The sequence below is a fragment of the Dryobates pubescens genome, chromosome 19 (assembly GCF_014839835.1).
Source record: "Dryobates pubescens isolate bDryPub1 chromosome 19, bDryPub1.pri, whole genome shotgun sequence".
NCBI classification, from domain to species: domain Eukaryota; kingdom Metazoa; phylum Chordata; class Aves; order Piciformes; family Picidae; genus Dryobates; species Dryobates pubescens.
In genome coordinates, this window is record NC_071630.1 from 7,826,422 (window position 1) to 7,849,742 (window position 23,321).

The 23,321-nt window shown below is 39.8% G+C and overlaps 1 protein-coding gene across 3 annotated transcripts in view; it reads right to left on the reverse strand.

Annotated features, from left to right (window-relative positions):
* CDH8 (cadherin 8) overlaps positions 1 to 23,321 on the reverse strand; it is a 165,451-nt gene that overhangs the window by 104,985 nt on the left and 37,145 nt on the right. The gene's annotated exons all lie outside the window — the stretch shown is intronic.

Below are 23,321 nucleotides of genomic sequence, written 5' to 3' on the forward strand. Positions count from 1 at the left end.
ATCAACACACTCAATGTGAACAGTAAGAAGTGAATAACAACTCATTAAAAAAATGTAACTTCTAGTTATTGGTATTTATCTCTGCCTTACAAAAAATAGTCTGAAGGAAATATATACAACCTTTTTAGGATAGCTGCATCACAACTCACAACTAGTGCGAGACTTCTATTTGCTTATTTTTCTGCATACAGCTCAAGGGAAATTGTTGCTGGTTGTGCATTTTGCCCTTCAACTGATAGCAGTGGTTGCTGGGGTTGGGCAGCATTGTCATTTGATATAAGAATCTGTATTAGGATATTAAAATAAGCATGGGGGAAGAAATAAAAGCCTTATGACACTAGCTACAGCCCAGCCGCAAGTAGATTTTTATGTCATACCACAAGTAGGCTCTGCAGATCCTTCAGCAGATAATTGGTCACATACAGTTATAGCTGCAAATTAGCTGTTCAGGAATAAGAGCTTAGAAGACTTGTTAACAGTACCTTCAGAAAAGGAATCTTGAATTGTTGCAATGAGCACAGCAGACAACAGCAGTCAGGTCTGATTTTCCAGTTGATCTGGCTTATTATACATACAAAATCCTGGGCCACCAGTGTATTCTCTGCTCTGCAATAATAGCAGAACTCCCACTGACTACGAGAGGTCTAACCTCCTTCTCAGTGTTTTGCTGGGAAACACATTATTACCACACCATCTATTGTTATACCATTGCTTTAACAACTTTTTAAAAGCACTTTAACTCTCTGTGAATATGAATGACTCAATGAAGCTCACTCTTCCTACCCAACCCACACAAACATACACATGGGTATCGAGTGATAGTAGAGCCCTTTTTCCAAAAACTCAAACTGTTTTTCTTTCTGCAGCTGCCAACAGCTTTCACTTAAGAATAATCAGCACAGCTGATGCTATTCTAGGTTAACAGCACTCCCCCATTCGTTAGTTTTGCAGTTTTGTCTGCTCACTAAGAGATTCGTACAATGGTTTGGTTTGGAAGGGACCTTAAAGATCTACCAAATTCCCACACCTCTGGCATTGTCAGTGACACCCTCCACTAGACCAGGTTGTTCAAGACCTCTTGTCCTAAGGATTATTGTCTTTAGGAGCAGGATTATATTCTATCTAGATGTTCACAACATCAAAAAGTATTTTCAGAGTCCCAGAGCCTGTCAGGATGAATCCAGAATCCGTTGGTGTTTTTAACCGATCACAGGAAGAAGTTCTTCAGTACAATGGTGGTGAGACTCTGGAGCAGGTTGCCCAGGCAGGCTGTGGATGCCTCCTCTCTGGAAGTGTTCAAGGTTGGATGAGGCCTTGAGCAACTGAGCCTGAGTCGAGTTGAGAGACATCCCTGCCCACAGCAGGGAGGTTGGAGTAGATGATCCCTGAGGTCCCTTCCAACCTAAGCCATTCTATGATTTATACTTTAATCATCTGTTTGTTTCCTGAATAAAATCTCTATGTTATTAACTTTACATATTAAGGTATTGGCAGAACATTCATAGATGAATAACAGGGAATGTCACATCACAAGATTTTCTGCATGCACACAACAAGCAATTGGAACTCTCAGTTCACCCAGCTACACAGAGCCTTACAGTGAAAAATTATAACCAGAATTTCTAAGAAGGCACTGTCTGGATAAACCAGATACCCCACACAGAAACCTGAGAATGCTTTGAAATTCTGCAACTTTCTATTTGCTAACAACTAGGGGAGGCTCTCAAAATACTACCTGGTGTAAATCAAACCCATATTATCCAACAGAAGTTACTGTTCATAAATCAGTTCTGGTATAAATTTATGTAGAGCTCTAAAACTTTTGCTAGTAAAATACCAAGAGAAAGAAAACGAAACAGTCTGTGATTACTATTAATTGTTTCTTCTAACACATTCAAGCCTTATGTATCAAAAGATATTGCTATCTGAAACACTATAAAATAGAATAGAATAGAATTAACCAGGTTGGAAGAGACCTTTGAGATAATCAAGTCCAACCTATCATACAACACTATCTAATCAACTAAACCATGGCACCAAGCACCCCATCCAGTCTCTTCCTAAACACCTGGTGTTTAGGTGACTCTGCCACCTCCCTGGGCAGCACATTCCAATGGCCAATTACTCTTTCTATGAAGAACTTCTTCCTAACATCCAGGCTAAACCTCCCCTGGCACAGCTTGAGACTGTATCCTCTTGTTCTGACGTTGGTTGCCTAGGAGAAGACACCAACCCCCACCTGGCTACAACCTCCCTTCAGGTAGTTGTAGAGAGCAAGAAGGTCTCCCCTGAGCCTCCTCATTTCCAGGCTAAGCAACCCCAGCTCTCTCAGCCTCTCCTCATAGGGCTTGTGCTTGAGACCTCTCCCCAGCTTTGTTGTTCTCTGGACACGTTCCAGCAAGTCAACATCCTTCCTAAACTGAGGGGCCCAGAACTGGACACAGTACTCAAGGTGTGGCCTAAGCAGTGCTGAGTACAGGGGCGGAATGACCTCCCTGCTCGTGCTGGCCACACTGTTCCTGATACAGGCCAGGATGTCATTGACCTTCTTGGCTGCCTGGACACACTGCTGCCTCATGTTCAGCCTACTACCAACCAGTACCCCTAGGTCCCTTTCTGCCTGGCCGCTCTCCAGCCACTGTGACCCCAGCCTGTAGCACTGCATGGGGTTGTTGTGGCCAGTATGTAGAACCCGGCACTTAGTTGTGTTAAATCTCGTGCCGTTGGACTCTGCCCATCTGTCCAGTCTGTCAAGGTCCCTCTTCAGAGCTCTCCTACTGACTAACAGATCAACACCTGCCCCCAGCTTGGTGTCATCTGCAAACTTACTGATGAATGACAAAACATTAAACTAAATCCAGAAAAGATAGAAGCATTTTATAATCGTAAAGTTAAAGCTGAGTCTGATCATCAGATCAGGTTTTAACCCTAAGTAGCAACAATGATATTATTTTTTAGTTACTTAATTAAAAAAACAATTAAAACAAAAAAACAAGCCATAAATGTGGCATTCCCTGAAATCACATGTAGCTTTTACAATGAGCATCCAGGCTCACAGACTATAACATCTTTTATAGGTTTGGCATTTCCTACACTCTAGTAGCAAAATGTAAGAATAAATGACCTATGGAAGAGCCATATCCCCAAAATAATTTCACTGTTTGGAGTTAGGATTAAAACATCATCTATTTACAAAGTTAACTCACAGACCTGCAGTGAAATTCTAAGCCACAAAGCATGGTATGTTTTGGTTTTTTTACCAAGCAGTATTTCCTCTCTTCTACCAGATGTGGATGATAATCTTCAGCAATCGTCAAGCTTCAGCAAGCTGTGTTCATGTGAAGGTTAAAGATCATTAAACACATAATTATATAGGGTCTAGGTGAATGATAGAGAGGCATAATGAATATGATAAATGAATATTGGTTTCTGCTGAAAAAGCCTCACCAATGTTCTAAATGTGAAACTGCTTTCTGTACCCATAGCTTTATTTGCTGTGCCTGTGCTTACGAGGTGACCTCTTATTTTTCAGAGCAATATTGATAAATGGAATGAGAGTTTCTATTTCTACTTCTTATGTCCCACTATGAGACAGCATCCCAAAACAAACAGAAAAGTCTATTCACTGGAAAACTTTACCATGTTCAGAGTGAGCCAAACTACCTTCCTTTCTGTGAGATTCAGTTAATTAGACCTCAGAGGAAGTAAAATCTCCTTCCTCCATCATTGCCCTGGCTGTGGGACTATGAATTCAAACACCTCTTCTGAAGCAGCAGATGCAACCCCATCACACAATTTGTGCTTGGATTTATGGCAAGAGGATAGATTTTGGATCCTCTCCTAGTTTTAATGGTGATGCAGATGCCCTGTATTAATACTCTGCTAATGGCTCCCATGTAGCCTCAGCACAGGTCCATTCCTATAAAATGAGCTTTATTCAACACAAAGCCTCTGAACACTGCAGTGATCATTATTAATTCCTTTGCTGTTTTATGTTCTAATGCAGATGACAGCCAGTGGAGCCAATATTAATGGTAACAAGACCCAGTGTACTTCCACAAAACTAACCTTATTTTCACTAATAATGAATGCATATCTAAAAGTGTTGCCAACATGCATCCAAATATATAAGATGTATTTATAGTCTCCCACGTACATCTATTACAAACATGCATAATTACAATCAATGCAAGAGAAGTTGCAGAGATTAAACTTCTTCAAAGAACCTCTATGTTACACACAAAATCACAGAATGGTAGGGGTTGGAAAGGACCTCTGGAGATCATTGAGTCCTACTCTCCTGCCAAAGCTGGTTCACCTTGAGAAGGTCACACAGGAACACATCTAGGAGGGCTTGGAATGTCTCCAGAGATGGAGGCTTCACCACCTCTCTGGGCAGCCTGTTCCAATGCTCCAGTACCCTTACATTAAAGAAACCCCTCCACTTGTTTAGATGGAACTTCTTATGGTTAAGTTTGTGCCTGTTACCCCTTGTCTTGCCACTGGGCACCACTGAAAACAGACTGATCCATCTTCCTGACACCCACCCTTTGAATATTGATTAGCATTGATGAAATCCTCCCTCAGTTTGCTCTTTTCCAGACTAAAAAGCCCCAGTTTGCTCAGTCTTCTCCCATAAGAGAGACATTCTAGTCCCCTCATCATCTTTGTAGCCCTTTTCTGTGCCCTCTCCAACAAGTTGCTGTCCTTCTTGAACCGGGCAGCCCAGAACTGACCAGATGCGGCCTCCCTAGGGCAGAGTAGAGGGGGAAGAGGACCTTTCTTGACCTTCTGGCCACACCCTTTTTGGTGCACACAAGGGGACATGGTGGCCACAAGGGGACATTGCTGGCTCATGGTCATCCTCTTGTCCACCAGGACCTCCATGTCCTTTTCTCCAGAGCTACTCTCCAGCAGCTCAGCCCCTGACCTGTACTGATGATCCACAGGGTTGTTCAGCAGATGTTGTTAATGCTCTGCAGTAAGAAAACAAACACCTGAGCATGTTACTGATATGAAATTCTCCTGTTCCACAGATATTTTTTCATCATCTTTTTAACCACATTTTCTTAACAAAACTACATTCATAGCTGGTTTAAAACTACCTCTGCAGCCGAGGATTTAATGTGTGGATAATGACTGTAGAATCTCCAAGGTAGGTTTGTGAAGTTCTTTCTTTTATTTTTTTTTTTCCAACTCTGAGTATGCAGAGAGATTTCTGAGTCTTTTCTGCAGATGGAAATTGTCTCACCTGCTCTCAGTCAGCTACCTGGCAAATCAATGGTAGTCAAAACAACAGCTTGCTCAGCACAATGAATTTCATGTTCAAGCCATGTGCCCACCATCAGGAAAGTATGCAATGCACTTAGGGCTGGTCCATTCCCAGAGACAGCAGAAAGCTCTAAATGACCTTTGCAGTAGGACTGGGCACTTCCAGTCCTCTCCAGGTGTGTTGTTGATGCGCAACTTGGTACAGACTAAGCCCATAACGAGATGCATCATCAAAGGGAGGATTTGTAGCCCCAGTTTCCCCATATTAGTAAAAATAGCATGAATATATCAATAATTCACAAGACGGAGGAAATCTACATATTAGGAAAATGCTCCTGGACATTTTTAATTAAGAAAAGAGAATGCAGCATTATGTAGTCAAGTTTTCATTTGAGTTTGTTAGAAAGTAATTAATTCATCCTCATGTAATTACAAGGGAATTACCCCTTACTTGTTTCAAGGGAAAAGGCATAATCTGCCCTTAAAACTTCATTTTAAAATTGACATCATCATTCTCCTTCTCTGGAATCTTTTAAAAGGCATTAACTAGTGCACCCCTGGTTTTCACTTGATGTTACACAGATACACAACACACCAACACTATCCTAATGCTGCAGGTTCCTCATTTATGACGCAGACCCCATCTTAACAATTTACTGACAGGATTTTCAGCTTCTCTTACTCTTCCCAAGCGCTAGGTTCTAGCTCATTATGTGCAATGCAGAAGGCTTTAAGAGACTTTTACAATCATTTATACATGTCAATGCATTCAAAATCTGTAATGCACCTTACACATGATGTGTTTCTTTCTGTATGAATCTTGGCAGATTTTTTTCCCCCCTCTACAAATATGAGCATCATTAGTTGTTAAAGAAAGGTCTGATGCGTATCGTTGTGCTCTGACACGATGGACAATGAGCAAGTTTACTGATGACCCATATCTTAAAATAATCATTCATAATTAAACTATTATAGGCACATTCTATTCATTTGCACACAATGCAGGATTAATAAACTGAATGTAATTTCAGTTTAATAGAATCTCTCATTTTCTCCAAGGACAGGCTGATCCTGTCTCTAGCAACGGGAATTTTAGCTGTACAGTGGGGAAGAGGAAAAGCAACTATTCTGCATTGTTCTTTAGCTAATGGCAAATTGGAGCATGGGCTTGATGTGCCTGACATAACGTCAGTACTTGGAACACTTTTAGAAAGGAAGCAGACATGTCCGTGGATGACAAAGGTTTCATTTAAGATAGGAGAATCATGTAACCTGAAGCCTCTGGAGTAACTGTCAAACGACATTACTGCTCACACTTCTCAGCTGCAGTTTCATAACCAGATTCAAGGAGAATTAAAGCAATAATATCCCTAACACTTGCATTTAAGAGTGTAATCTCTGCTGTTGTCTGCCTCAGTTTCCTACCATGTCATTTGAGTACCTTTGATTCCAGATGGTTTCTTTTATGTTTCTCTTTATTCTTTGCTACTGCTTTTTTATTCTATTTGATTTGCTAATTTTGTCTCTGTTTATATTCATACTGCAACTGTGCACAAACTGCTTTTCATTGCTTACCTTTTGGTATCATCTTATGATACACTAGAGTGAACTGCTGTTTGAAAAGTGGAGACAAGATTGGGATCTAACTGTTTGTTCTAATTCACTGGTGATAACCAACTGATGAACTAAAAGCCTCCAGGAATGTGGCTGAAGCTTGGTCTAAGTCCTTCCTGCCTAGAGCACTACTGGGTCCTTTCTGTATTTGTCACATATCTTCTACCTCAGCAGGCTGAACTAATAATATTTTAATATCTACTTTCACTCAACATCTAGGGAGAGAGAAGATAGCTATACTTGTTTAAACAGATGGAAGACAAAAACCTATCGTCAGGCTCAAAAAATATCCAGACTGTAGGACTACCCAAGCCATTCCTAAACAGCTCTACACATTTATCTCCAGTTAATCATAGTATTAATTTTTAATTAGAATTGTTATGAATTGCCTGTGTTGTTTCAGAGAACTTGTTCCCTCTGCCAGAAGAACTCCCTAGGAGGGAGGAAGCCATGCTCTCAGATGCAAAGTCTTCCCCAAATCCACAATCGCATGCTCATCTTAGCGGTTACGGTGGCAACAAAGACATGGTGATTCGTGTCTGCTCTTTGCTATCTTTGTTTCAAGGCATGGTCTCAGGTTGATTTTTCTGTATGCATTCCTTATATACCTTGCTTCTTCTGAATCCTTATGTTAAGCCAGATGATAGCTAAAGCTTTCTGTTTTCCTAGTTCTGGCCTTGGCCTTTTCCATTTGGGAATACCATCTGTCTTCCCGTCTGTCCTGAGAACACCACCACCACATATGACCTGTCCCACCGCAGCTTGGACTGCTGCCTTTAGTCACTGCTTTCTGCAGCTATTTAGCACCCAAGTGTCCTGTGTCAAGTGGCCTCAGATGGCTGGCACCTTTTTGTAGTTGGCTTTCTGCCTAGCTTGGAGTTCATGTAACTATTTCTGAACCCAGACTTCTGTTCCCTTCTCGTGTTCTAGCAGACACCGCTCCTGCAAAAAGGTCTTGATTTTTTTAATCCAACTGTTTCTGATAGTTGGAAACATGCAATGAAATTGTGTCATATTGCCAAAGAGGAATCCTATCCCCTCTCATTTGCTTCTCTATTATTTCATCTCTAGTGTACTGTGGTTCACCGCAGGAGATCTGAAAGCTGTGTACAGAGAGCCTCAAAAATTGGATGTAGTTTTAGTCTTGTAAAACATATTCCCTCTTCTGCGTCTTTATGGGGGAAAGAAAGGATCTGTCTGTCATCTCCTACTGTTTGGGGTCAAGAACCTACATTAACAATTCCAGTGCTTCAGGCATTACAATTAACAGTGGCTCCTGCACTTGTCAATCTTTTTCCAACTCAGTGAAAGCACAGTAAAGCCATTTACTACTTCCTCCATCTTGTCAGTCTTGGACACAAACTATGCTGTAGTTTCTACTGCCTGTAAGAGTGTGTGAAGTCTCCAAAAATGAATTCAGAAGACTGTTCCCTTTTGGCTGTCAGTTTCTACTGTCAGCAGTCTCTCTTGCTGCTCCCTCCTCAACATAGACAAAAGATGGGGAAGACTGTAATAACCCACAAGCCATGGGAATTTCCCATTCAATGTGCTAGCCAGAAGCTCAGCAGTTCCTATATACTAAATCCTCCTCTTTGTTCCTTTAATCATCATCATCTTATTCACACTGCTCTGAGCTTTTCTTCCATGTTGTTTGAGCTGTATTTTTTTCCTTTCCTCTTTAAGAGCTTATTAGAACTTGCTAGGCTTCATTCTCAGGCACCGGGTGCATTGCACTTCAGTGCTAAGACCTCTTTGTGTTTTTCCAAATGATTTTCTCAAGTGAATGTCAGAGCAATATCACATAATACATGCTCTTACGATTGTGGAAGAAGAATAAAAAAGTTAATCACTGCATATCCACAGCAGTAATTTGAAGGCTGCTTACAAAGTCTGTCAAACTAGACAAGCTATAACCTAGATCAGCGAAGGCAGAAAGAAGTACAATAGGCCAGGATGGTCAAAAAGTGACAGGATATTTCTATTTATTTAAGTTGTCATGATTTTACAGTGCTTTGAGGCTCTACTTTCACCCTGGCTTTGCTCATAGTGATTAGGAGGATCCCAGGGATAATATATTTAACCTATCTTCTTTCTTAATAAAGGAAATTCAAACCCATGCAGAATGCATTCTGTTATTTAATGCATCCTGTTATTTAATCACACTTAATAAAATGAACCTGAAAGCATTAAAATACCTTTTCCGAAGGTAATTTTTCAACCTTCAGATGACTGCTTAGCATACTTCAGTGTCTGAACATAAGGAAGTAAGTACTGTCTAAAACCACAAAATGTGTAAAGCTGGCAGTGCAAATAGAAAGCTCTTCTCTAGCAATTGGCTGTCAAACACATCCACAGTGCAGAAATATAAACATCAGCTCTGCAGCCAGCTTTGAGCTAAAATTGAAAACTGTTGAGAAGGTAACTGAGTGAAATAAAGAGAACTGAAAAATTAAATTGTTAGTACCTACACGTTGATTATCATAGAAACTATCTGCTTCCCTGTGATAATATCACTTACTGGAATGTACTTAGACTAACTGTGCGCATGGGTATAGTATAAATTCTTTCTTTCTATAAATATTTCCCAGTTACTGGGAATGTGAATGGCTTCTCAATGGCTTGAGAAGTGGGCCGGTGCCAATTGCATCAGGTTCAACAAGCCAAAGGGCAAGGTCCTGCATCTGGGGCTGGCCAATCCAAGGTACAAATCCAGGCTGGGTGCAGAGTGGGTTGAGAGTAGCTCTGAAGAAAGAGACTTGGATGCATTGATTCATGAGAAGCTCACCACAAGCTATCAGTGTACTCATGCAGCCCAGAAGGCAGCCATGTGCTGAGCTGTATCAAGAGGAGTGTGGCCAGAAGAACAAGAGAAGGGATTCTGCCCTTTTACTCTGCTCTGGTGAGACCCCACCTTGAATATCACCTCCAGTTCTGGTGTCCCCCATCGTAAGAATCACACAGAGATATTTGAGAGTCCAGAGTAAGGTCACAAAGGTGATCCAATGGCTCGAGCATCTGTGTTATCAGGACAGGTTGAGGGAGCTGGGGTTGTTCAGCCTAGAGAAGACTCTAGGGGGACCTTAAAGCTGCCTTCCAATATCTCAAGGGATCCTACAGGAAGGCTGTAGAGGGACTTTTCTTAGGGTCTAGCAATAGACTGAGGGAGAGCAGGTTTAGACTGGATCTTAGGAAGAAGTTCTTCAGTATGAGAATAGTGAGACTGTGGAAAGGGTTTCCCAAGGAGGTTGTGGATGCCTGCTCCCTGAGTGTGTTCAAGGCCAGGTTAGATGAGGTCTCGAGCAGCTGAGTCTAGTTGAGAGGTGTCCCTGCCCATAGTGGAGTGGTTGAAGTAGATAATATCTGAGGTGCCTCCCAAACTAAGCTGTTCTATGATTCTAAGAAACACATCTAGGAAATGCTACAAAGCAAATTCCCTTTGAGATGTCAAACCAAAGTAACTTCTTCAGAGTTACTATGTTTGCAGCTAGATAGCAAAATCAGTGTCATACATGAGAATAAATAGAGATAGCATGAGGATAATTTGATTATTTTCCCCATTTTATTGCAGTTAGATGTTTATTAGGCATAATTCATGCAGAATTGTCAGTTATTGAGCAGAAGGTGGCTGAAACTGGTTATTATAATTTCATGCAGTTTCACAGGAGATTATTTGCCACATGACTTGTGTGGTTTCAAAGCTTCCTAATGTAATTTCCCATGCATTTCCACAAAGTCAGGCCTTCCTGTGAATTTCTTACAAACTGACTTGCAAAGGTTATGTCTCTCATAATGTGATCAATTTGCAATACCATTAAATTTGAAAGATTTTTCAAAGCACTAGAGATAGATTGTAGCCTCTGCCTTGGTTAATGATTTTCTGGAAGAACTGGCAGAGGAGAGGAGAACACAAACCATTAGACTTAGACAATGTTAAACAGAAGAAACAAACTGTGCCCACTTCAGCCACCTCTGATATTTGGTAATGTATTACCCCTGATCCTCTAGCAACTTGTATGGAGTCCTGCAGTCACCTTCTCAGTACACACAGAGACGAAAGTCTCAGTGACAATTATCACTTTCTTTGGCACTTCAAATAACCTGACCTGTTTCTAGGGAGGGAAAAATAGCAGCGCTATGATTCTAACTGTGGAGTATTTATGTCATTTGCTATAAACACCTATCCTACCTGTGACTCAAAACATCCAAAATTCAGGGTCAATGTCACATCAGAAAAAGAATCTGGCTCAGCATGAATACAGACAAATTGTATACAAATCAGTACCACAAAAGCTGTAAGTGTCTAACATATGCCAATCCCAAACCAGCCAGAATACATACAGACTCAGCAATGATTTAGTCTAGACCTTTATCCAAGTTGTCTGAGCTCATGGTGAAGACTACTGTGGGAAGCTGCGGGAGACATCTGTACTAATTTAATGATGCTTGAATCACTGTCAGTTTTCTCTACCCACACAAGCTCATATCACTCTGTGAGCACAGAACAGCCAAAACCCCATATGGGATTCATACAATATTCTCCCCATTCAGCTGTTCTTTGTATTTCTTTACCAGGGTATTCTTCTTGGAAAGAACAGGTAACTAGCTATCCTGCTCTGTTATCTTTTGAGGTTCTGAGGAGCAGAGAAGATGCAAAATACACACGAGGCTGAAGTTAAGAGGCAATGAAACATTATGGTTTCTCAGGACCTCTTTTCCTATGATAGATGTAGTCATAAAAACACTAAGGCTGGAAAAGACCTTTAAGATTATTGAGTCAAAGCATAACCCAACAACTGTGACCACTAAAGCATGTCCTGAAGTGCCACACCTACAGCTTCTTGAACACCTCCAGGGATGGCAACTCCATCACCTCCCTGGGCAGCCTGTTCCAATGCCTCACCACTCTCTGAATCAAGATTTTTCCTAATGTCCAATCTAAACCTCCCCGGGCAAAATTTAAGCCCATTTCCTCTCACCCTACCACTGGTTATTTGGGCAGAGACCAACACCAGCCTCACTACAGCCTCCTTTCAGGTAGCTGTAGGGAGCAATAAGGTCTCCCTTTAGCCTTATCTTCTCCAGACTGAACAATCCCAGCTCACGCAGCTGCTCCTCATATGACATGCCCTCCCAATGTCTCACCAGCCTTGTTGCATTCCCTCCCTTCCAAAGAAATGATTATTAGGTTGCTCACTAGAGAACATAGCAGGCACAATAGGAACAGCAAAAGAGGGAAGTAGCTGCATAAGGGAGATATTGGAAGGTCTCCAAAGTTTTTGCTACTGTTTCTCTAAGACATTGAGTTCAGGTACCTATGATATGGCTCAGGAAAAAAAAAAAAGAGAGAGAGAAAGAGACACAATAGGGAGAACTGAAGCTTTAAAAGGATCCAAATGGTCCCCTAGAAACAAGGAGGACAGAAATTCCCAATATCTTATGTACATTCCTGCTATTTATCTGAAAGAACTCTACTGAGAGAACCAAATGACAGCTGGTTAGCTAGGCAGCTGACAACTGCAGAGTCAGTACTCATCTATAAATAATGATTATTAATTACTTGTATTACAATAACACATAGAGGTCCTTGTTGACACAAGAGCTCTGTTATACTGTGTGCTTCAACCTTCACTGAGCTTACTTCACTGTTCTTTGCTGATGGTGAAATATCAAATGGCTTTTTTTATCCCTTCCCTTTTTGTCTTTAAAAGAAACAACGAAGAATTAATCCAGAATGCATAATTTTAGAAACTAGCTTCTTACACATTGTCTGATTTCTACAGTTACTACCTATGGATTCAGTACGGCTCAAACTCATGGAAAAAGTGGAGCTGAAATCCTGCATAAATTTCTAGTCTTAAAATTCTTTTGGTTTTATTATTGTGAATGTTTTTAAGATCTGATTTAAGATCCAGGAACTTGGTAGGAGTTTCTGTCTCAAATTTCCAAGGGCACTTGGCAAAACTCTTTACTTGAAACATATATAGAGTTAGAAAGAAAGATAAAGAACCAAAGACACTGTCCCTCCCAAAGAAAACAATAAATAAAATCACAACTGACATCTAGTTATTAATTTATAGTCCTTAATTTCTAGTCCAATAAAATTCAGAATTTACCACTAGCCTAAAAGCTTATGTTTTATACTTTTCTGGTACCTAATAGATCAGGTAAGTGACTTTCATACAAACTAGATCAATAATGAGATTAACAATTATCTGACTGGGAGATAATAAAGTGTTGAAAACAGCAAGACCCTGAAATAAAGTAAAATATTTGAGATTATTTAGCAAGTCAGTAAAGCTGCCTTTTCACATTTACTCAGGATATAGGAGATAGAATATTTTGTTTGCCTATGGAGATGGGATCATTGGGTATGTAAATGGACGTCGATGGCAAAGTTAACTGAACAGATAATCTGCCGTATGCCTTTGCTCAACGAAAATATTAGCACTATAAATGCACTGTTGCTCAGTTCTGCTATGGATATTCTCACACAAAACCTGATACAGTTAAGAAATATATCTTGGGTTAACAAATGTTAACTCTTTTGACACAAATTGGGATTATGGCCAGTCAAAAATCACGATTAAACCAAACCTTTTTTTCCCACCCATACTGAAAACTCAAGTCATATTAAATATCTCATCACTGAGCACAATTGGTTTCGGAGTCTGTCCATGTTTAATCAGCTGGACCACAGTTCTCTGTCTCAGCTATGCCAACTCCACTAATAGGTAGCTTTTCCCAGAAAATTCAGAAGCCCACAGGACAAGAATGCTTGGAGCCATAATTTTCTCCAGTCTGGTGCATGACTGCTTCTGATTATACAGCATCAGTGTTAGCAAGAAGGCTAAACAGGGAAACCCCATGGGTCCTCCAGTCTCCTTTCCTTTTGCTGTATGTGCTATGACACAGTACAGCATGCTGGTGGAACAGCATTTATTTTCAAGAAAAAAATATTACCCTGACTATAAGCCTGCCCTTCTAAACAGCACAAATTCCAACAATCCCAGCCTGGCAAAGAGAAAACACACAGAGGTTTGGGGGACAGCAATGCTTCGTGTTTCCTGTCACAGAATAGAAATTCATGAGAAATGCAGAGCTCCTGAGAGAGCTAGAGGTTCTGCTTTTGTTACATATATTTTCAATATGCAGGCTTAATAACAAGTTCTAAGTCTGTGACAGAATCTAGAAAGACTGAAAAATTCTTATGTTTATCAGCTGTTGTAAATATGTCATAAACAGACTAGTCACAGTCATGGAGATTGTAGTATGCCTAAGTATTGCTAAGAATCGACATTTAAAGATTCACAGATTCATAGAATGGTTTGGGTTGAAAGGGACCTTGAAGATCACCTAGTCCCAGCCCCCATGCCATGGGCAGGGACACTTTCCACTAGCCCAGGCTGCTCAAGGATTCATCCAACCTGGCCTTAAACACCTTCAGGCAGGTGGCATCCACAACTTCTCTGGGCAGCCTCACCACACTCACTGTGAAGAATTGTTTCCTAATATCCAGTCTAAATCTCCCCTTCTCAAGCTTCAAGCTATCACTACAAGCCCTTGTAAAAAGTCCCTTCCCAGATTCCTTGTAAGTCTCCTTCAGGTACTGGATGGCTGCTACTAGGTCTCCCTGGAGCCTTCCCTTCTCGAGGCTGAACAGCCCAAATTCTCTCAGCCTGTCCCTATAGGGAAGGTGCCCCAGTTCCACTTCTTTATTTGTAAATACCATGGCTATCTAACAGCTGGTTGGTAGCTTTAAACCTTTTTATACTGTTTGCAAGTACAGTGAGTCTCTAAGCCAGTCCAGTTCTAACAGTTAAGATGAATGCCACATTAATCTCAACCATTGTCTAGACCTGAACAGGTATATTTGTAAGACAGAATGGAAGATGGTAATGAACTTGTATCATACACAGTGTACTTACTATTTAGACCTTAAAAAATAACTTCCATATAAGAGTTTAACAGTCAAAAGTCTGACATCTGCCCTTCACCAATAAAAAAGAATGAGGCTATGCAGATTGGGTGATGGATAATAGAGAAAATGTGAAAAGACTGTACAAAGCCTCCATCTAAAGCACTCTGAATTGTCACAAGGGAAAAAAAATCCTCATAATACATCTTTTTTCTATCTGCTGAGACACAATTCCAAAGGGATAGTGGTAGTGAAAGTCAAAAACCACACATCAGCCAGCTTGGTGAATGAAAACAAGCAACAAACAGAAATATCTAGAGTAAACAAATGAGAAAGCAGGAAACAAAAAAACAAACAAACAAAAGGAAGTAAATGCTGAGCATATGGCTCCTAAAAATCCACATAGAAAAAGGTAACAGGAATGTCAGGCAATTTAAATTTTGCCACAAAAAAAAAAATTAAGCTGAGAATATTTAACTTCCAGATGCCATTTTATTGGTTAAAAGATGGTTGGGTTGGGTTTGTTGTTTTTCTTATAAAAGACAAACAAACCACAGCCATATAGATACCTAAAGCAAAGAGGAGAAGGCTCCCAACAATCTTATGTATGCCTGAGAAAATATTCACTTTAAGGGTTGCCTGGAGAGTTTTCTATTTGATAAATATTTTTTCTTTCCTTTTCCAGGTCTCATCTACAAGAGATTTGACAGTCATTGAATTTTTAAGCCTGTGTGAAAAAACATTGGAGAAGCAGTTCCTCACCATCAAGGGCATGGGGGAGTTGCTTGATGGGAAGAAACTCTTCCAAAAAAAAAAAAAATCACAATAGCAACCAGTTAAAAATCAAGAAGAATATGAGGAATTACATTCCTGAAAGGTGGGCCACAACTTCCTTGCAAAGATAACACAGATTTCAACAGCTTCTTTGACTGCAGACAATAGTGAAATGAATGGATAGAGAGTATGAGACCAACAGAAATCCTCTGAGTTTGGGGCTGTTTCCTTCCCAGAAGTAGTACCTGATTCAGACCTCGTTATATTCAATAGTGAGTGTATTTCTTCACTAAGAATTCTCCCAAACATTATTTATTCTGCCTGGAATCTTACTGCCGAGCTCATTTCTTCTCACTCCCTGTGGCTAAAGCTCTCTTCTCATCTGATTCTCTTCTAGAAGTGACACTTTATATTGATAGCCCAAGCAAAGAGAGTCATCATCAAACTGGCCGTGTCATCCAGCCCCGGGGTGCAATGCTGAGAGTGATCACATATCCTGAACACCAGCAATTGACTCAGAGCTCTGCACAAACCAGAGATAACCTTTTATTTGTCTTCCTGCAATCACAGTAACGTTATCATCATCTAAATATTAAGACACAGGCCTCCTGCACGTTGCTCCAGAATCTGAACATGCCATTATGAGCATCACCACACCTTTGCAAAGCAAAAGCAGCCTTTTTTTTTTCCTCTCCTATTTTGCTGATGGGGAAATTGAGTCACAGAAATAAAGCAGTGCAGCATTCAGAACAAAGTGAGTAGTTGAAAGTCCTAAGGACAGCTGCTCGAGACCACAAAGAAGGCACACCCCAAACCTAAGCCTTACCCTTGTTGCTGTATTTTTTTCACCAGCATTTTTTTAGACAAAAATAGTGATTCTGTGATCCTCACTTCAACCATTCATCTGCATACTAATGAAAAGGTGATTTAGGAAACAAATACAGGCTTGGGAAGAGTCCAATGCAGTATTTTTCCTGAGCATTTTCTGACCAGAATGCTTCAATGTTATTTTACATTCCAAAGGTCTTTATGCCTGCATATGCATTGATTTCATTCTCTTGAAGTATTTAACATTTTAATCTGGTCAAAAGGAAACATTTTATTTACATTTTGAATTAATTCAGTTTGCCAGCATAGCAGGAATTTCTTTTTCATGCAATAAAAATGTTGTGCCCAACCCAAAATGTTTCTTCATATTCCAGCAATTTGTATTTTGAGTGAGACAGAAGTATCTTTTCTTTCCAACTTTTCACAACTGTGCATGAACTGAAATTCTGTTACTCATCTCAGAAGCACTCAAGTTCTAGGAGAATTAAATTCTGATTTGCTTTAAAAGCAAACCATTCGTGCTGCCTACACAAATCCTCCAATTAGATCTTTACTTCCAAAAAAAAAAAAACAAACACCCAAACCCAAACTATTTCATTTCCTTTGTTTATCATATTTTAATTATATTCTTAATTAGCAGCAGCTTTATATTAATGCTTTAGTGTTTTTATATTATGACTCATTCTGTAGATATTAGCACAGCTTTCAGCCATGCCTTTCCTTCTGCAGCATCACACATATAATTAAAACATATTTGCTGTGATTGTATTTCAGCATATAGAGATCAACATATATTTTGCTCTTAGGTATAGAATCCCTATTGTTCATGTAATTACTATGAAGAAATAATGCAAATAAGCCTGCTGGAGACAATTCTTGGACCTTCTTTTTAGCTTTATCATGTTATAAACAAGAATTGGCATTCCACTCAGGGGTGGACAGCAAATTTGGTGAATCTTTTAAAAAACTTCAAATGAACAGAAACTGAGTGACCGCTGGAATCATTCCTCTAGGACATATCAATCTCTCTAAAATCAGGCCTTAGATCGTGCTCTAGAATTATGCAGAACAAGATATTCCTGATTAGTACATCTTAGCAAACAAAATGAAGTATTGTGCTTCTGTGAGAGAGGATATCACATCCAGGACCTGGCAGCTGCCTGCATAATTTAAATAAGTAATCACAGTAGGAGAAGTTAAGACAGGAGTAAGATTCACATTTATAGTACCTGCTGAGAGCACTTCTTAACTTCTGTATGATTTAGAAAGACCTTCAAATTATTTAAACTTCTTTTTTTTTGTAGTTCATAGTACAAGTCATTGAACTATCTCACAGGATGACAAACATCCACATGCTATGTTCTCCTAAATTAGTTTCCTCTCGCTCCCAGTGACAGAACTCCCTTCCAGTTACTGCAAAATCAACCATCAACAAAGAGAAATCTCACTTGTGAAGACAACCATTTTCCCCCAGTAAACAATCTCTATTAGTCACATACACACGTTGTCAGAGTCCAAAAGAACAGGGAGACACAGGGTACCTCTGAACTGGATGGCACAATCGACTCCTGCCACTAGCACGACTGCAAGTACTCAGTGAGAGGATCACCCCACAGTGTCAGCCTCAGATGTTCAAACTAATCTCTCCATTTTTGCTTTCTCCTTTCTTCCCCTCATTTTTGTTTCCTAGTGTGCCTTTTCTTTACATTATTTAGACTCCTGTGCATAAAGGAATATCCTGCTGCTTTATCTAATACCCATGTACAATTTTTGTTGAGCACTCTGCTGACTAGGATGTGCAAACCATGTGCAGCAAAGGAAAAGATAACAGGGGCCATTCTAGATGAATGATACCTTAGCCAGGGTCACCACTGGTGCCATCTGATTCATCTGTAAGGCAGTACAGGCAGTTCCCTGGGCTTAGTCTCTTTCCTCTGCTCTCATCAGGCAGAATCCACAAGCACAAGGGATCCAACTGCTTATTTTTAATAGGGATCAGAAAATTAGATTTTCAACAAATACTCTCATCTTATCTAAGGTATCATTAGGAGGAAACTCAAGTTTTCATAAATAGCAAATGCCACATAGGAGCCTGATAAACTTAACCTAAGGCAAAAGGTTAATGGATAAGCATGTCTGAAAGCTGATGGACTGAGTTTTGGGAAAGGAAAAGATATGGTTAGACCTGATATCTTCTCAGTGTTTCAACACTCTTCCTAAAAATTTCTTCCTGTTTATCTTTCACAGATCCTAACTTGGAGAAAGGATTTTAGAATACAAGTTTTGATGTGCAAACCCAGCAGTTCCCACCCACAGCCTTTTATTTGTTATTGTTTTGCATGTATTTTACTAGCAAATTTCTATGGCTGAATTTGCTTTGAGTTTTGGAATTCTCTACTAATTTCTGAGGGTCTTTTTGAAATGCATTTGTGATACACTCCGTATCTTTGCCCATTCAAAAGAATTCTCCTCTGAATATGCCATGATGCCAAGCTGAAGTAAAAACTATCAATGGTTGAGATACAAACAAAACCAACCTCAAGGTCAAAAAAAGCCATCTTTATCTATGCTGCACTAGTAGGCTCCCCTATCATTTCCAGTGCAGAAATGTGCTTCAGTATCTCATCATGCTACGGAGCAGCAATTTTTTGTTTATCCCTATGCTGAAGAGAAATCCAATTTTGTAATTATTTCAATGTTCTAAGAAGCTCCCCAAATGCCTCTATTGACAGAGTTGCTCTCCAGTGCTAAATTTTGATTTATAGTTTAGTCATTTCTTTATTTTAAGCAAGGGAACGAGTGAAGAACTCAAATTATATTTGTTCATATGGAAAGAAAAAAAGCATTTTGGAAAAAAACAAACCACTAAAATGAAACTTCAAGAGCTTTGATATGATTCAGGGTGGGGTTTTTTTTTGGGGGGTGGTGTGGTTTTTGGTTGGTTGGTTTGTTTGTTTTGGGTTTTTTTTGGTGGCTCCTTGTATTATAAAAACAGAAACGATTTTTTCTTGCTGCATATCTAAATTCCTTCAAGTTCTGTAGTACATGGGTTTGAATTAAGTTAGTGTTATTTTTGAAAGGCTAAGAAGTGTATCCATAGTTTAGCTCTGTTCAACCAGTGTCTGTTCTTTGAACTGGCAGAAGCCTTTAAGTGCAAAAGCTTAGATAAGCTGATAAAGGTGAAAACAGCCACATCTGCAGTTACTTAGATCCAATTCAATTCAGCCCTATCATACCACAAATCTCTGATATTCTTGCACATTTTAAAAGAGTAGTACTGGCAGGTAATAAATAATAAGCTTGCATGGATAATGAGATCGAAGCCAAAAAGAGAAGGAAAAAACCCCATGATCTTATTTCTTGGTTCCTGCTCCCCCAGAATATCAGTTGCTACTACCACAATAGAGTAATTATTGTGAATTAAATATTTCAAAACCATTTTATTGAGTTACTTATTAGAAAATTTCTCCCACTAGCCCAGGTTGCTGAGGGGCATCCAACCTGGCCTTAAACACCTCCAGGCAAGTGGCATCAACAACCTCCCTGAGCAATCTCCCTGGTCCAGTGTCTCACCACCCTCACCGTAAAGAATTTATTCCTAATATCACAGAATCACCAAGGTTGGAAGAGACCTCAAAGATCATCAAGTCCAACCTGCCACCACAGACCTCATGACTAAACCATGGCATCAAGTGCCACATCCAATCCCCTCTTGAACACCTGCAGGGACGGTGACTCCACCACCTCCCTGGGCAGCCCATTCCAATGGCAAACGAGACTCTCAGTCCGGTCTAAATCTGTTCTCTCCAAGCTTCAATCCATTTCCTCTCATCCTATTACCACAAGTCCTTATAAAAAGTCCCTTCCCAGCTTTTTTGTAGGCCCCCTCCGGGTACTGGAAGGCTGCAGTAAGGTATAGCTGGAGCCTTCTCCAGGCTGAACAGCCCCAATCCTCACAGCCTGTACTCATAGATTGACCAGAAGAGCAACGTATTTTATACGTTACCTGGGTTTTATATTTACATTTGGCAAAGCTCCTGCAAATAATGGAAGAAGAGCAACAGTGGCATTATGCAGCATTCAGTCCTCCCTGTATCAGGAATTGAGGCAAAATATGGAATGTAGGCTACCACAAATTCTAGTTTGTGTTCCAGGAAACAACCAGGTTGCTGGGTCCCATTCTGTTCCCTCCCCACCAACGTGAAGGTCATTGGAATTAAATGCACCAGTCAGACATTGCCTCTTTTAGCAAGCTAAAAAGCTCTCTGTGCACAATACAGAAGATAAGGGAAATAGGAAATGTTAACAACTCTGCCACCTGAGGATTCCCAAATACCAAGGCAATCAGAACAGAAATGAATCCACACCACCACACAAGCCCATGGTGGCCAAATCAGTTGAGTAAATGTCTTTTAGCAATCTGTCTGGCATAACACAGTCCAGCTGCGTTTCACCCTCCTTGTGGACAAAAATGAACATCAACTCCAGATGCAACTGGCCCTGCCATGCCCTTACCAAAGTCTATGCAACTCTGCAGTGCCAACAAGTTTTGTGACAGCTTTTAATTAAAACAAATTAAGAATGAGATGAAAACGTAAATTACAAAAAAATATTACACCAAAGCCTAAAAAACCCCAAACCACTGAGATAAATCCACACTGGTTAAACCTTTTCTTTTTGTTCTGTGTGGCCAGCAACAGCACACAGGCCATTTAGTATTTCAAACTGATTTTGCAAATAGATTTGCTGTTAATGTAAAATTGTTAAGCAAATAATTTCAGGAGAAAAACCATTCTGGGACACAGTCACGGGAAGAGGTCACATATGCAAAACTAAGCCTTGCCCAATTGATTTCTAATTATAAAATCAGAGGCTCTACAGTTTGTGGTTAATAGTCCTTCTCTTTAGCCTGAAAAAATAAACTTACAGCATGCACTCACTCACAAACACACATACACATAAAATGCTTCTCACTGGTTTTAGTCAGCAAGTATGTGTCCTGGCACGGTTCAGCTGAGAATGAATCAGACAATGTCTCACTGAAGGCCATCTATGGAATTAAGTCTACAATGCCTCACTGATGGCCAGCTGTGATATAGCAAATTGTTCCTTATAATAAAGCTACAATAATGTCTGCTTGGGGGAAAAAAAAAAAAAAAAGGCAAAAAAAAAAGCCATGGGCAGATTTTATAAGAGCTGAATAAATTTAAATGTCAATATTGTATAATTGCATAATGTTATGTTTTCCTTTGCGAAAAAAAAGATAGTGGCTAGGAATTTCATGTATTTAGTTCATTCTTTCTTCATCACCAAGTGTAGACTGCTAGGACATGGAGTTTTTCTTGTTTCATTTTTGTATGGAATTGGGCAATTCTCAGGATGAAAGAAAGTCACAGTTCTGCAGTGCTCAACATAAGGATCCTTTCTGGGTGCATTCTGCACCTTCATCATAGACTAAACTGCCATGAAGGTGAGTATACTGTATCCATAATAGAACAAATTAAGAAAATATTTAATTAATATATGATGTGCAAGATTTGATTCACAGGTCTCTCTGCTCTACACAATAGTTGTATTCAGTGTCTATTTCATTGTAGAAATTGTTGATTTCTTCTAAGCTCAACATTTTATAATGATCACATGTTAGCACACTCATAAACACTGTAGAAATTGTTGATTTCTTCTGAGGTCATAATTTTATAACGATCAGATACTAACACACTCATAAACACTGTGACTCTTTTTCCTGAGGAATCTAAATTCTGCGCTGTGTGATTATTGAAATAATAAATTACTACTCCTCATGACAAGAGTTGTGATCTATATCACTTGTCATCTCCATCACTGATATTTACAAATGAATGCATCTAATGATTTGTCTGCTAGAAAATTCACCCTGTAATATTTGCTAAAACTTAGTCATCTTCATTATTTTTCTCTCTAAAGCTGTAAACAAACAAACAAACACAAAATCACAAGAAAAATGACTTTAAAAAAATAATAATATTGCATAATGCGATCTTAAAAAATTATTACTAAGTTCTGGGCTTGATTTTCTGCTGCATTATTCCACTTGCATGTCTATGAGACTCAGCAGAGCAAAGATGACATTTCTTGAAGAGACCGGTCTTGCTTGCTCTGCTTCAGTCCCCTTATCACCAATTCAAAGTTATACAAAGTAATCTGGAAAACGGTGCCATGAATTCAGTTGCATAAATCTGAGTAACAGGTTTTTAATCATGTATTGCTGGTAGACCAGCTTGCAAGCCAGCAGTCAAATTTTGTGGTGGCATCACCCACAGATGTTTCACAGAAAGTGAGACACTGGGAGTTGTCAACCCACTGTGAATCAATTTATTCATTCTCACCAACTCTCCAGTCAATTTCATCCTTCAAGGTGCAAATTAGAAATACAGATGTATTCTCTGAAAAGCTTTCCAGATTCAGCTTTTTAAAAGCAAGCTTAGAGCCTGTTGGCTCTCATCCAGCATAGTATCAGTTTAACGCTAGAGGAATACTTCCGTAGGGTGCCACATCCCCAGCTTTGAAGTGAACTTTATAAACGTGTATTTATATCAGTTGTTATGTCTCTGCAGACCTGAAGTCCTAGGACATCACAACCATCAGCCAAGACCTGGAAAAATGCCTTTCAACTCTCTGCCTCTCCTACCATGAGTGGAAAGTGAAAAGCTATAGGCCTACCCCATTGCCTTAAACTATGCTTGACATTGTTAGTACTGAGGACTAGAATTTGGAGGACAGGAACTACCCAGGGCTACTGCAAGAATAAGAAGGAATTTCAGTACTTTTTAGCTAGAGAGAACAGTGAGATATCTTGCAGACATTCCATCTGCAATGACCTGGAGTAGAAGGTAAAAGGAAACTGGAAGCTGAGTCAATAAAGTATACAATAAAATCC